The sequence below is a fragment of the Dysidea avara genome, chromosome 4 (assembly GCF_963678975.1).
Source record: "Dysidea avara chromosome 4, odDysAvar1.4, whole genome shotgun sequence".
Classification (NCBI taxonomy): Eukaryota; Metazoa; Porifera; class Demospongiae; order Dictyoceratida; family Dysideidae; genus Dysidea; species Dysidea avara.
In genome coordinates, this window is record NC_089275.1 from 6,725,573 (window position 1) to 6,739,765 (window position 14,193).

Sequence of the window (14,193 nt, forward strand, 5' to 3'; positions counted from 1 at the left end):
AAGTTACTAACTTACGGTTTTGATGAATTCATATGTTAAATAGTACATAGTAGTAAGTAAATGCCATTCTAACCAGTGACTATTTATAGCGAAACTATCCTGATGGATGAGAAAAATGAGTTTTGAGTTTTCTAATGTATTGTGGGTATTGGTAAACACTCTACTCAAAATGGCATTAAATTTGGTGAGTAACGCCCCCTACATAATCAACCACCATGAGTTTTCAGATATGATATTTCCTAGAAAGGCAATGAGATATAATGGCCCTGAAGGATCATTGGCGAAAACCGGATCCCAATCTATTGCCAAACAATTAATTGTACCAAAAGTTTTCTAATAAAAGGTTTTAATATGGCTGTAAACTCTCCTTGCAGTAAAAGGTTTTTAGAGCAACAAAAATGACCAATACATTTTGTGCCTTCTGTCTTAAGGCTTATTTTTGCTGGGATAACAGCCATACCCAAAATTAAAACCTTTAAATACAACATTTTGATATTGCTGGGATAACAGCCATATCCAATACCTTTAAACACAACATTTACATATTGCTGGGATAACAGCCATAACCAAAACCTTTAAACACAACATTTTGATATACTGCTGGGATAACAGTCTGAAAGTGGTAGGTGCACAAAGCAATTGCTAGCTAGTTATATTCATACTACAGTATAACTATTTGCAATTTTATTGAAATAATTCTCAGAGCAACACAGTAACTAGCTTTTACAATCACCTACGTACACAATAAGCATACATGTGATAGCTAACTAGTTACACCACCATTCTAAGTAATTGTATTATTTACAATTCTAAATCAATTTTAATTACAACATGCTGCATAACTAGGCAAAGTGTCTGTAATATACAGAAGTTCTACTGTATGCATTCCCAAATTGATGTTTTTGTACTATAATGGTACCTTCATCAAAATACTCTTAGTACTTGATACACACGACGGTGGAAACTAAGGATATCCATAGGCAACCAGCACACACTTCAGATATCTGGCATAGTGTGAAAAGTTGACTATATGTTGGTGTAAATGATGATGAGTAGCCTCCACAAGTAAACTGGTGTATAATTACCTGCATAATAAGGCATAGCCATGCTCTGATCTGTAGGAGTGTAAGGTCTGGATCCAACAGTAGGTGGCCATGTATAAATGTCACACTAACCATACATCCACCCCTGTGGTGACATACAGCTGCATGCATACTGTACATGGATGGAGGTAGCAAAAACAAGGGTACTTGATATTAAGTCTTGGATGGTGGAAAAACTATCTGCTCTGAAACAGGAAGCTGAAAGTTGTTAACTTGTGATATAATCTGGACTGTTCCACTGCTACTGATGGCCTCCACGCTTGAGGAAGTTTTGTTCCTTTTTGACCTTTCCCTTTGAGCATATATAGTAGCTTCAGCTAATTTGCTCACATTTGGCTGAGTTTTTTGTTCCAAGTGACAAAATCAGTCAATTTACCACACAATTCATCAATAGAATGTAAACATATTTTTAAACTTTCCAGTTAAGTCACAAGTAAAACTATGTACCTCCTTTAACCAGTGAGGTTTTTGTCCTGAACACATATTTAGCATCTTTTCCAATGCCAGGTGTTGACACGATATGGCATCATCAGTTCTTAATAACTCAGCAGCTTTGTTCCATGCATAGGCCTTTGAGCGAGACAATTGAGAGGAACATGAACTGAGCCTGCAACAGCATCAACACTAACAGACAGGCTAGAAGCTAAGGTAAGTCTCTTCCAATAGTCTGTTCAGGGGTATATATCATCAGGTAAGTTACTGGTGTCACATTTGGAAAATTTACAAAGATGCAATTCCCACTGTGAAGCATTCATAACAAACTGTTTAGATTCTTGGACAGAAAATGAATGATACTGGGATCAAGGCTCATCATTTTTATGTACCATTCCCAATTATTGCTCCCTCTCTCTCTCTCTTTCTTTCTCAGTCTTGTTCAATTATAAGCTCCTTCAACTTTTGAAGAAACTCAAAGGTTTCATTCTTTTTGTAATTGCAATGACTTCAACATAGAATTAGCTGCTTCACAAGCATTGGTGGTGAATGGAACAGGTGGACAGTCCAGACCGCATTCTTCCCTCACTAGCTGTTGACAACATAGTCTCTCAATAACCACACACTTCGTTTGAAACCAACAGAGGAAACCATATTAGCTGAACTCAGTAAGGTAAAATCACACCTTTTGCTAACTATATTTCCTGAAAATCTCTTCCACTGCATGCATCCACCAACCCTTCAACATATGTACTGCTAACATTCAGCACTACTAAGGTAATTTGGTATCTCACATTCATGTAGCTTATGATATCCTTGATGTTTCTTCGGACATGAATAAAGCAAGTCAGGTGTTGTGCAAAGCCAAATTCATCCTTGAATGCATCTATTAGTGCTTTCTCACTATCTGTGCCTATTACTCAAACCTCTACAAGGTTAGAATACTGACCAATACTGGTAGATGCAAAGAGAACACTTATGTAGCAAATGACTTCTTATAATGGATACAACATGGCACGATGAATACAGGAGGATTTCCATATCGTTTTGACTGTAGCAACAGGTGCTTATAAGTTATCAGTGTTGCATCACAAGACTCTAAACAAAATGTTAGGTCTATATATAGTCAGAGGACAAAATTTAAAAGAACTGCAACAAAATTTTGAAAGATCTTGTAGTTGATGATCTGTGGACACTACAATAGTTGGCTCTGGTGCAGCATTAACAACCCTCACTTATCTCTTTGAGGGTCTTCTGAGTATGTTTTTCGCAGAACAAGAAACAAATCATCGGAGCGGCATCTTTACTGACATGTAAAGTATGTGAACACAAAGCGATGGTTTTCAAATTCCCTTGCTTTAAAATCATATTATTTGCTTTTCATTTCTTTGTAACTGGCCAGGTGCAGATGCACTCATAACTCCTCCAACTTTAGCTGATACATTGGCTACTACAATGTTTTGGTCCAGAGTCAACACAGAATTGTTTGGTCTCTTCCTTAATGCTATATACCACATAGGGTGGAAAGGCCCTTTCTTTATGCAATTATTATGGTTTAATTTCTGGGATGGATCCATCTACTGGAAAGTGGTAGACCACCAAACAAAGATGATGTGGATTAAATTCTCCATCTACAATCAACAAAAATACAATGAAATCAAATTGTATAAAGTTTCTATTTTAACTATTAAGCAAGAAATTTAAATGGACAGTGCATGGCTGCTTAAGTAAAAATGATAATAAATTATGTGCAGTTCCATACAATACAATGCAATAGTGAGCTTTTCCAGTGGATTGGCATGGATGCACAAATTGCATACATATTAAAGCATGTTATTTATATTTAGTTGCAATTCAGTAATTCCAATTGTTTGAGATTACAAAATGTATGATGATTTGTGACCAACTCCTCTACAGTGAATTGGAAGGCGCACGGTTGTCATTCACAAAATAATGTGACTGAATTTTGGGGAAAAAAAAAACAATCCAAATCACACATTAGAAGTTTCAAAATAAATGGTTTTGAAGAATTCAAGCCAGCATACCTTGCCAAGGATATAGCAAGCACACGTACAAAATTTACTCAAGGTATGCATCAATTACCTTTTAGACCACTTCCAGTACTTGTAGCTGCTTGTAGAGTTTCCTGACAGAAAATCTGAGCAGTTGAATAAGTGAGTATTAAATATCACAAGTTCTCACAAAGGGGGGAGTCTGGGCAAGAGATAGACTTCAAAATGAAGGCAGACCATGATTGAACAAGATTACAGAGCTGTGCTGGCTTCTTAGAGGCTAATATAGGCAGCAAAATCAGCAAAAAAAACATTTGGCCAACATAATCAGGCCATCCACCAGTAAGCCACTTATTCTTTCCAAGCCTCCTTCACAAGGCCATTCGAACTCTCCATAGCTTTAGTTTGAACATAGTTTGAGTAGTACTGAGGGTCAAAACTAGTGGTATGATAGTGTAGTTATCCACTGGTGGTATTAGTTTCATTTTGCCTGAGGGGCGATTTGGATCAGTTTTGTAAAGTCTATCTGGTCACAATTATTGGTTACTAATATCACATGAAAAAGAGTCAATAGGATACGTCCTAAGAATTTAAGTGTCTGCTCAGCTTATATTGGCAGAGTTTGACATGGGTCACATTTAATTTTTGTAGCACGTCTGGATTCACAAAGCCATGTAAAGAGTAATAAGTGCTATACTGCTACTAGCTTTGGTGTAAAGATATAGAACTCCAGTAATTTATCACTTGTGTTATGCAAAATGAAGTATAGTTTACTAATATGATATTAAAGAAAATATGATATTAACGAAAATATTCCAAATCAAGCTGTTTGTCACTATAAAGGTTAGCTAAAGCCTTTTTTAACCAGGCGCACGCCCAAAGCCGGCCGAAGGCCGGCTGTGGGCGTGCGCCTGGTTTACTGAAATTGTTTTCGTAAAAGTGTGTGTGTGTACCTATCTATCTACCTATGTACCTATCTACCTATGTTTGTCCGTACGCACCCACGTGAGCAAAATCGTTTAATAACGGTAAAAGCAGCTTTTGTGTAAGAAGTAAAAGTGAAATGAAGTCTGTATTAAACTTCTGCACAGGTGAACTTTGCTCTGAGGTGGTTTCTTTTCGGCGGATTGAAAAACGGGTGTGGTGACTTTCCTCAGACTACCTTCCCCTTGAGGTTTTCAGGCATTTAGCAACTGAAAAACAACGGTGCAGGCCTCGTACACTGCCAGGAATAGCCTATCGCTTCGAGTTGAAATGGGGCGTATCCCTTACTTACGCGAACGAAAATGAAGAGCAGCTTTGAGGCTTTGTCGAGAGAATTTGTGGGAAAAAACACGTTAGTCACACTATAAAACAGTTTAGAAGATAGTTTTGTGCGTAATATGTTGGTAAAAGCGGTTTATTTAACAAACGCTTCCTTAGCAGTGCATAGCAACGTAATTGAACGAATTACGAATATTTCATGAATTACGAAATAGCTAATTATATTATTGCACAACCCAAACTACCCTATTGTAAAGTTGTAATACATAGTTGGTTAATTCATAGTAGTATATACTGTCTATAGTTATTCCAGATGAGTTAGCTAGCTGCATGGCGCCTGGTTTTTAGAAGTAGCACAACATCAACTTGTTTAAGAACTAGTATTTAGGCCAGGCCAAATTAATTCACAGTTTATCGTCACCGCCCGCATGGGTTTTTAGGAATAGAGCAATAATTTCATAATTCATTATTTCTCACGTGATAATCATTGCTTACTCTTCTGAACTCGTTTTTGTATATTAAAACATGGTGTATGCAACAAACGTGACAATTATTCCCAGCCTGGACTCGTTAGTACCTTCAATAAATGAATTTCTAAAGATAGATTGCATAAATGAATAGCTAAGTATTAACAGTGACGTAATCAAATAAGCTCTGCAATCATTGTTAAAGTGGCTAGCAACTGTGTGAAGCTACTTTTTAAGTGTTTTTCCATGTTAAAAACATTATGAAATATGAAAAATGACCTCCCGCCCGCATGACTTTTTCAAATATCCCAGACGATAAACTGTCAATCAACTTGGCCTGGCCTTATGTTTTATCACCATTTCTGAGCTACAAGTGACATTAATTTTGCTGTGCTGTAAAATGATAGCCAGCCTTCTTATAGCATCAAATACGTGTCCATGTGATTGATAACAGCAATAATGAACTTAGAGATGTGGGGTAAAAAGGATGTGGGCGGGGATGAGAAACAATTAATCAAGTTTGCTTGGCCTAATGTTTTGATTGTAAGTCATTCCTTTTTGTATCAGTGTATTCATGGTTCCTATACTGGTGAGATAATCACTTACAGATTATGTGTCCCTATGTATTATGTTGTCTGTTTCTACTACTATAGGTAGCTTTATCTAGTACTAGCTTCATGGGCACTTACTATATACATTATGTTATATGTACTTCTTGCATAAAGCAGTTTGCCAAGTTTCAGTTGATTCAATATTGAAAGTGTTTGATTGAAAGTCTCTCAGTGGCTGGGGACTGTGCCCCCAGACCCCGGTCACCCCCTGCTTCTGGTAACTCAATACTGCTGTTAGAATCCTCTTCAAAAAAATTCTGACAATGCCGCTGTTAGTGAAAATGCTTACAGTGTGGAAGAAATTGATTTATTATTGATTTATTATTTAAACTCGGCTATAGCCGTTCCTCCTTGTTGGCATACAAAAACAACAATAAACTGAACAGCACCAAACTAGGTAGCTAGCTACACAGTAACACAAAACATGTTACAAAAACAATAAAACATAAAGCACAAAAAATAATTAGTTAAAATTTACAATGTATAACTTAGAGTCATTATAAAAGTCCGTAGACGAAGCTCGTTCTTCAGTTAAGAACATCTGGCGATGAATTCCACCAATTGGTGGCCTGGTGGTGAAAGAACTTTTTGTTTAGTGGCATCGGGTGAGATTGGCAAAGTGTAGTTTAGTCCTTATGAAATGACATGATTGGTTACCAAACTGAAGTGGTGGATTAAGCTGGATTCCTCTGATATAATGAAAATTAATAATGAAACAGTATACAGTCAAGTGGTACCAATTGCTCTAACTTTAACCATTGTAACTGATTGTAGTAGGAGGCCGATGTGTTGTTTAAATGATATAACAGATGGACTGCATGATTCTGTATACATTGTATTCTAGAAATATCCTGCTATGTAAGTGAGGTACCCCCTACTGGCAGTGTGTAATTCAAGTGAGACATGACTAGTGACTCCAGTTATAATTTATAATCTATTATTTTATCAGGAAGAACAGACTTGTTGGCATTAATGAGGTATAGACAGTGTGACATCTTCCTACACATGTTGGATACTTGATCACTCCAAATCAGCTGGCTATATATCAAAAACTAGTCCTTTTTTGTTTGTTGATTGTCTGTAAAGTAGTGTGATTAATCACGATATTAGGTATATAGGGAATGTTGGTCCTTCTGTCTGGGGTTGTTAAACCACATGACACAATTGCAAGATTTGGATGTATTAAGTTTCATTTTACTATTTACAAGCCAGTGATTTGCCAATGACAATTGGTGGTCGTAGAGCGTTTTCTTGTGGAATTCCACCCTTCATTGGTTTCCATGAGGAAAATTGCTTAACTCAATGATGATGATCAGTAACGTAGTTTTGAAACCAACGTAGATGTATAGTAGAGCTTGACAATCCAAGTGATGATAGCTGTTGGAGCAATATGCAGTGGTCAAGAGAATCAAATGTTTTCCATAAGTCTAAGAAAGTAGTACATGCATGCATACGGAATTGCCCTATCTAAATGAGAAGTATTTGTATACAAAAATAGCCAAGAGTTTATAAGTTACTACCTAATAATTAATATGAACTCTAGATCTTGCTATAACTTTTGTTATCTATTGTATCCAATTTACTGGTGCGTGCGTGCGTGCGTACGTGCGTGCGTGCGTGCGTGCGTGCGTGCGTGCGTGCGTGCGTGAAAGGTTCCAGGTTCGATGCTCAGTTACACCAAATTGGTGCATGTGGCTGTTTCCTTGAGCAAGAAAACTTTGCTCACATTGTTCCAGTCTACCCAGCTGTTTAAATGAGGATGCCTTACAATCAGGAAGAGGCTGGGGCACTTTACATGAACAATTCTCCAAACCAATGATCAAAAAATGAGTTAATATACAAAAAGGGTTGTATTTCAATGGCTGATACTTTGCTAACACAAAGAGAATTGGATTGGCCGTATGCAGAGATGCACCAACACCTGGTGGAGGCATTTTTTTACCATTTGGTAGTACAACAATTAGCTCACCATGATATCAGGTCTGCAATGAGAAAACTTATCACAATTATATCACACAATATTGATATGAACTGAATGATGAACATAATACCGTATTTCTATAAATATAAGCTGCGAGAAATTTTCACGAGATAAATTTTCGTGTTAAAAATTTTTCACCGGTGTCCTCAAGCGACGAAAATTTTTTAACAATGAATTACGTAACTTTATTAATTCTATACGGCCATTTTTTGAGAACCAGAACGACAAGCAGCGAAACTGAAGTGTGGCATCTCCGTTCCATGGAGGCTGCGCCCCAGATTTAGAAGTTGTCCGTCACAAATCAAGCAATGGACTGGAGTGGTAGAAGCTCATTCCATGCAACTTGCACATTTGTACATATAAGTTACACTTTATTTAATGTGTCCTGTAGTAGCTGTCTATCACGGAATGGCATCGTTACCAATGTTGTTATTATCTACTTTACCAGTTAGGCACTGGAGGGTGTACACAGAAGGCAGAGCCTGTTCGAGGTGTTTACCCATAGCCTAGGAGCCTAAGCGAAAATCTTTGAGCTAAATATCCTAAAGTGAAACGGGACAAATACCTAGAAGGGGTGAAAAAAGCCAACCCCATCGTGACTTGATCCGCAGGCCACCCAGATTCCGGCCAAGCGCCACGCTCGGAGCCAACTTTGGGGAGGCCACCTAAGTAGGGAAATGTTGTTGTTATTATCTACTATGTGCAGCGAAATAGACGAAGCGAGACGAACCCTCTCTCCTAGGATCAGGGAGAACTTTGTTTTTAAAAGACTGCAGCAAAGACATATGCTTGACACGCCAATAGCCAAGCCTCGATCCAGGTGGCCAGAAAGTAGTTTACCAAATTCATTCAACTTCTCGAATATTACATTGGTAAAATTTTTTCGCATAATTAATTTTCGTTGGATGCTACCTTCGACGAAATATTTTTAACGGTTTATAATTATAGAAATACGGTATACAATAACCACATATGTCATGGGATAAATTTATATATGACCAAAGTAGAACGAATGGCACATATGCCATAACAACTATTATTGTTAGTGTTACATCAGAAAATTGCACCAGAGAGTCACGTTTTAATATAATTACAGCCTCATGGAATGCCTCAGCAAACTCTTGATTCACCTTCCCTCTTCATTGAGGACATATCTGGAGTACACTTAGTTCAGTCATTATTGCCAGTTTCACCAGTGCATCAGGCAAAAACAAATGATGACATGCAACAGTTATTGACAATGTACATTTTGGACTACTTGACTTACAACTACAAAGCCACTCATTAAAGCATCACATGACGTTTTAAGGTGTCAACTAAACTGAAACTACTCACATGAATTTAAACAGAATGAACACACAGTGTCAGCTTTGCAGGGATGACATACTGACAGATAATGATGATGAGAGAGCACAGTATCCAATTGAGTTTTTAAATAATTTGACACCATCTGGAACTCTCCCTATGGGCTTTCACTTAAAGTTGGTTCAGTTGTAGGGATCCGCCGATTATGCTGGCATAATTATGAGCATAATAGGTGCCTGAAAGCATTGAGCATAATGCTAGCACAATAGGCAGAAAACTTGTGCACTGCTATAAATTCTTGCTTATCAAAATACATAACCAACAAAAAGATCGATATACTCTAATAGAACAGTCAGTAACTCTAATCAAATTATCAGGTAGCTGACTGTTCTATTAGAGTATATCGATCTTTTCTGTGACATGCATTTTGACAAGCAAGGATTTACAGTCTGTGCTTCAACCACTTACTGCTTTTCCATAAAGTGCAAAGTTATTAGAAAAACATGGGAACTGAGGTAAAAATATTGAGCATAATTTGAGCATAATAGGTAAATATTGAGCATTAATTTAAGCATAATAGGTAAATTTTTGATCAGTGCAGCATAGCATAATAGGTAAAATAATGAGCATAATCGGCGGGTCCCAATTCAGTTGTGATGTTACTGTGGAATCTCAACTTACATGATGGTCTATGTAATGGTATACGCACTTACTGATATGCCATCTACTTGGGGATGCTGAAATCCTTACTGGCACAGCAATCAATACTATAGAGTGTTGATAATATGAATCCAACTTGCAAAATCAGACAGTGAAATGCCATCTGTACTAACTAGGCGTCAATTCCTACTGCATTTATCATATTCTATGACCATAAATAAGGAACAGGGACATGTCATTTTGGAGGGTTGGCATTTACATGGAGTGCCCATGCTTTCACATGGACAGTTGTATGGGCCAGTATTCTTAGGTCCCATCGCTTTGATGACATTTGTGTACAAATTGAACAATATACACAGCTTGGAAAGCATTGCTGCACAACAAACATTGTGTACAACCAGATTCTCTGCTGAAACTCAATGGCGGATCCAGGATGCCACAAATGCCCCCCTCTCAAGAAATTGCATACAAGATCGAGATACTCTAATAGAGCAATCAATTACTCTAATAAAGCAGTCACAATGTTCATGAGGCAGTGTAGCTTACCTATGGAGCTATAAATAAGGATTTTATTTTACATAACATACGTGATATATATTTGGTAAAGGATAACTAGCTATTATTAGCGATTTCCAACCTACCAATTTTTCACACATATTTTTGCTACTTAAATTATACACCTTCAATAAACGTTTCACAAGCTGCCGTTCCAGTAAATGGTAGCCAATGCTTCGTACTTCGTAATGCACTTTACTGGATTAAAATCCATGAGGTATTTATTGAAATATAGCAAATCAAAGTTTGAGAAATAAAAATCCCCATACGAAGCCCATACAAATAATTGCGTACGTAATTCTAATTGGAAGAATGCGGCACCTGTGATAGCCGAAGTTTCCGGGTGTTTCCGCGTGAATCTGCTGCTGATGAGGACGAAGAAAGTGGTTCTGGGCAAACCGTATATGCTGATTTCGATTTTGCCATGTGTTTTTTGATTGGAGGACGATTGATGTTGGATTACGATGGAAATATGACCCTTTTAAAGGTAAATCGCCATCTAACACTGCTCAGAATTCAGCATTACAATCACCCTGGACTTCAAGGCATCCCCCTGCATCGATGCAAGTATAGTTTGAAGGTGAGCAGTTTGTTGTCTTGCGCGGAATTGCAAAATAAGGTTCAAGGTTGAGCATAATCTTTTCAAAAGTGGAGACTGGCATGTGATACCAACCTTACATGGCTTCACACGTACCTGTTGTTATATTCTGGTGTATTTACTGCTGTTTTGATCCATTTTATAGCCGCTTTAGTGGTTGTACTTTTGATCAGAAACTATTTATAATTTCTCTTTGTAGTATAGTGATGTCATTGTGTTATATAATAATTATCATCCTTAGTACTTACAATGTGACAAATAAAGCTGAGCAGTGTCCAAACAAATCTATTTTAAAAATAATGTTGCTCTTACATTGTGTTATCTGATTGTCATGCATGTTTCCGAAGTACGTGTTAATTGTGACTTGTGATGCCAGTACTTGCCATTTATAAAATATCACTGATTTTTCTAGTTAGCTGTTCCAGAAAATGCATTGGGTACCTGTGTATACTTAGAATTACACAATACACACAGTTTTATTTGTGAATCACTTGCTTTATTCATGTAATATTCTGAGTGGTCAGTCTACAAAGAAGTGGTCACTTTTGAGAGGTTTTACTTAGTTCATATGCTGTTCTTCATAAAATAGATATGTGGTAAAAATTTCATGTCGTTATTAGTTTCCTATCTAGATTTATGACACTTTGTATATTGTGTTTGGTGCCATGCAATATACATAAAAAGCATTGAAATGCTGTACACAAAGATCATCACACTGTCAACTTCTTTTCCTTATATCTTTTGATAGGAACCACTGATTGGGGTGGGGTTTGCACTAAAATGACCCTGAAAAAATGCACAATATTTATCATACCAATGAATGTATGGAATGTTAATTATTTAATTTAGTTGGAAATCTACTATTATTGTTGTGACTTTTTTTTTTTTTTTTTGCTCTTCAACTTTTTTCAGCAAGGTGCCCCCCCTCTTTCCAAACTCTGGATCCGCCCCTGAAACTATTCCTATAATTGTAATTGTTTCCTATGTGTGTGTGTGTGGGTGGGTATTTCATATTACGTATGTTATGAATTGTATTCAATATTAGTTTATTGCATATTATAGTGGAGTTTTAATCCACCTAACCATTTTCCAATTCCCAGTACAAATTATATAGAGGTTGTAAAAATGCATTTGAATTACTTGGAGTGCAGGCAAAAACCACAGCATGCATACTATACAGAAAGTATTAGTAACGCGCATTTTACTCGGGTACACCTAGAATATATATGCTATACCAGCATAATGCTAGCAATATTTCAAACTACGGAACTTTAATTCATTGAAAATAGATAGATACTCCCTAATAGAACAGTCAGTGGAAAAGGCAAACTGTAATAGAGCATTCAAATGCATTGTAATAGTACAGTCACTTTGTAGTGAAATACTCTAATAGAGCATTTACTGATTAAAATGTTGCTTTTGTCAAAATTGGTTGACACCTGCAATCAATAGTGATGCTATAATTTAAAAGCACTAAATATAACTGTGTTATGTATTTTTATGGCTCTGTTACAATTGTTAGACTACATACCTTTAGAGACTGTGACATCAGAGAAGTGATCTTGCACCTGTGACACCCCTGATATTAGATCAGAGTTTATTTTGTATCCAGCTTTAATTATATAAGTGTTATTGAACACCCTATGAAGTAGAGTTGTACCGATAATCAGATTGGTAATCGGTAGAAGCTGATAATTAGCTGTTTTTACTATAATCGGAAATCGGTTGTAATGGGCTGTGGCCAGCAGATTATTAGTCTATTGAGCTTCAGCAGCTGCAGTACCACTGGAGGGTTGGTGTCAAAGGCTCTGGTATTTACTTACATAATTTGTTTATGTTTTGTGGTAATCACCAAGATAAACAGTGATGGTTCAGGCCCTAGCCCACTTGTCTGACTAGCAACTTTGAGTTGAGGTAAGTGTACAATTTCACAGCATTGGCTTTAATTTACTAGTTGTACGTTTAGTAGAGCATGCACAAGTATAACTTGTGGAGACCTACAATTGGGTATCAGTTAACTATCGGTAAAACAAAGTAAAAATATATCGGATATCGGTTTTCTCTATAAAAAAAAGGGAATTGGTACAACTCTACTATGAAGTGTAACTAAGCACCTTCAAGGAAGCTAACATGGTGAAGTGTCTGATATGTATATATATCTAATCCAAAACAGCCAAGCTGTAAAAAAGTGTGCGGCCCTCAAAAAGGCTATGGTGAAAAAAGATGTGAAATCCAAGGTGGCGGCCAAGAAATGGCTGTGATGGTAGGTTAATGGTAAAAATTTTAATAACGACAATTCAGGTGAATTTTGTGCCAATTGACCAAGCGGCACCAAAATTCACCTGAATTGTTGTTATTATAATTTTTACCATTAACCTACCATCACAGCCATTTCTTGGCCGCCACCTTGGATTTCACATCTTTTTTCACCATAGCCTTTTTGAGGGCCGCACACTTTTTTTACAGCTTGGCTGTTTTGGATTAGATTTCACTTCTTTTTGTATTTGTATACCCCAAAGCCAGCCTATGGCCTGCTTTGGGACTTTTTAAACATATCTTTTTTTCTTTACCACAGGAAGAAGAAATGATGAAGCAGATGTACCTTAAATATTTCTGATTTTATCAGTAAATGTACAAATTATATATATAATACATATATTTATTACAGAACTGTCCATGGTGGTTTCTTTGTAACTGAACACTCTTCAAGGTAACTTCTTCTAGTTGTTCTCTTTACAGGGTGATTTATTTGTAGCTGGATTCTGTACAGGTGATTTTTTTGCTGCTGAGCTCTTTACAGAATGGTTTCTTTGTGGCTGAACTTTCTACAAGGTAACTTCTTCTAACTGATCTCTCTACAGCGAGATTTGTTTGTAGCTGAATTCTCTACAGGTGATTTGTTTGCAGCTGAACTATCTAGATGATGGTTTCTTTGTAGCTGAACTCTCTACAAGATAACTTCTTCTAACTGATCTTTCTATAGGGCAATTTGTTTGTGGCAGAATTTTCTACAGGGTGATTTCTTTGCAGCTGAACTCTCTACATGGTGGTTTCTTTTTACTGTAGCTGAACTCTCTACAAGGTAATTTCTTCTAGCTGATCTCTCTACAGGGTGATTTGTTTGTAGCTGAATTCTATACAGGTGATTTGTATTATGTTTCTAGACACGATCAGGAAGGATCTTAAATCAACAAACAAAGCACGCC